The sequence below is a fragment of the Rattus rattus genome, chromosome 6 (genome assembly GCF_011064425.1).
Source record: "Rattus rattus isolate New Zealand chromosome 6, Rrattus_CSIRO_v1, whole genome shotgun sequence".
NCBI classification, from domain to species: domain Eukaryota; kingdom Metazoa; phylum Chordata; class Mammalia; order Rodentia; family Muridae; genus Rattus; species Rattus rattus.
In genome coordinates, this window is record NC_046159.1 from 4,890,872 (window position 1) to 4,893,419 (window position 2,548).

The 2,548-nt window shown below is 43.0% G+C and overlaps 1 pseudogene; it reads left to right on the top strand.

Moving 5' to 3' along the window:
• Positions 1-499: 499 nt before the first annotated feature.
• On the top strand, positions 500-1,357 carry LOC116903674 (annotated as a pseudogene).
• Positions 1,358-2,548: the final 1,191 nt, after the last annotated feature.

Below are 2,548 nucleotides of genomic sequence, written 5' to 3' on the forward strand. Positions count from 1 at the left end.
CCCTGCCACGTCAGGGAGACTGCCTTTCAGGTATGTTGGTACCCTGGTCTTCTTGCTGTTTTCCACCAAGTGTTGTGAGAATGTCTGCTTTCTCTCGCCATGTCACGAAGTGTCCTCTTCCAGGGGATTTGTCCCTTTGACCAGAAAAAGCCACAGCAGGCTTTGTTGTGGCTCAGAGGACACATGAAGAATGTGACCCCCTCAGTTAACATCTGTATTCCCCCCTCACGATCAGAGTTTTAAGCTCTTCTGTAACTGCATGTCAGTTGCACCAAGTAGTGGGTTTTGTTGTGATATATCATGGGTTCGATCCTTCACCCCCTCTACCATGTTTTATTGTTTCCCAGCCTCTTGAACAACACTCCAATTTTCAAGCCTTTAAAAATCAACAACCCATGAGGAAGGCCTAGGCTGTCGGCTTTGAGGCTTGTTGAGCGTCTGCACAGCTTCTCTCGCTTCCAGTCCACTGTGGCCGGGTGAGAGGAGGCCTTCCGGAGCCATGGAGGACCAGGTGGTCTGATTACCAAGAAGATGGACAAAATGGTGCAGAAAAAGAATGCAGCCGGCGTATTGGAATGTCTGCCAATGCTATTCACAAGCAGAGTACAGATAAAGTCACATCTCTAGTCAAATCTCTCATCAATTCCTGGAAAAAAGTTATTAGATGGAGCATCAACTGATAAAGACCCCAGAGAGAAGGAAAAGGAACCTGCAATTTCATCACAGAATAGTCGTGAGGCAAGAGAAGAAGGTTCCAGCAGCCATGTAAGCAGCAGAAAGGATGAGACAAGCGCCCGAGATTCTTACGTTTCCTCTTTTCCTCGGGCACCAAGCACTTCTGATTCTGTGCGGTTAAAGTGTAGGGAGATGCTTACCACGGCTCTCCGGACAGGAGATGATTATGTTGCTATTGGAGCTGATGAGGAAGGACTGGGATCTTGATTGAGGAAGAAACAAGGAATACAGACGTGAAATACAAAAACAGGGTGCAAAGTAGGATACCAAATCTTAAGGATGCAAAGAATCCAAATTGAAGGAAAATTGTGTCATGTGGGAATATTCCTCCTGTCCTGTTTGCTAGAATGACAGCAGAGGAAAGGCTCAATGAGGAAAAGCCTGACCAAAGAAGCCATCAGGGAGCATCACATGGCCAAGACCGGTGGGACCCAGACTGACTCGTTCGCTTACAGCAAAGGTAAAAAGAGAACTGCACTTAGGGCTGCAAACTCGTGGCGCTGATGAACCAGTGACAGCATTTGCTGTACGTAATGAATGTGGAAACCAGTGGAAGTTCTGTCGAGTTTCGAAGAATTGGCAAGGTACCTGGGCCATTAAGAACAACGAATTTTCTGATTAGCTTTAAAACTAAGCCAGGCAACTCGTTTCTATACAAGAGAAATGTGTGAGTAATATACATCCCACGGGTTGGTCTTTGTTGTTTACCTGACAGGCTTTCTTAAATGCCTCTGTGGTCTCAAATCAGCCGGGACACTAAAAAGTAATTATATAATGTGTTGCTTTGTTTTTCTTTTTTATATGTTGATGTCTCTGTCTTAGGGTCTTATTGCTGTCAACAGACACTATGACCAATGTACGTTTTATAAAGAACAGCATTTAATTGAGGCTGGCTTACAGGTTCAGAGGTTCAGTCCATTATCATCAAGGTGGGAGCATGGCAGCATCCAAGCAGTCATGGTGCAGGAGGAGCTGAGTTCTACATCTTCATCTGAAGGAAGCCAGGAACAGACTGAGCATCCCCAGGCAGCTAGGATGAGGGTCTCCAAGCCCACCCCACAGTGGCACACTTCCTCCAACAAGACCACGCCTTCTAATAGTGCCACTCCCTGGGCCAAGCATATGCAAACCGTCACAGTTGTGCTTTATTAAATATTAATTTTTTATTGTCAGTCTGTTAATGCTTAAAGACAAATTGCTTTTCTCATTGGTATGGACCTAAAAATGTTAAAGGAAAAGGCATAATATAAGTTTTAGAGTTACCAAATATATTATGTATTCCAGTAATACTTGACCAGCTTCTCAAAGTTGTGCACACAATTTGAACATGTATATTGCTTTACTCTTAATTACTATGCTCTCAAGTCTCGGATCCTTAGATGATCTCTGCGTCTGAGACTAACCGCAGTGATCGTTTCTTGTATTTCTCACACGTGTATATACCATATTTGAATAGATTTTACTTTAAAAACTGACTTGGTTGACATCAGTTTATTTTATTTGATTTTGTGCTATATTTTAGTTTTACAGAACTATAGTTTCCTAAGCTTTTCACAAGGCCCCTCACAGGCATACTTCTGGTGATTTTTCCCCCATAGGAGGGCATGCTGTGAAGAAAATGTTAGTATCTGAGTAGAGTTCCTGGAGGTAGCATAACTGTACTTGCACTTGGAAACCTACTGACAGAGGAGTAAGCCTCAGAACTATGCAAATCACTAAGCTGTGCTCTTTGCATGTGGAGGGTGCAAAAAACAAATCCTTTAGACTGAACCTTTTTTGTGCTAAATTTTTTTTTTTTTTTTTTTTTTTTTTT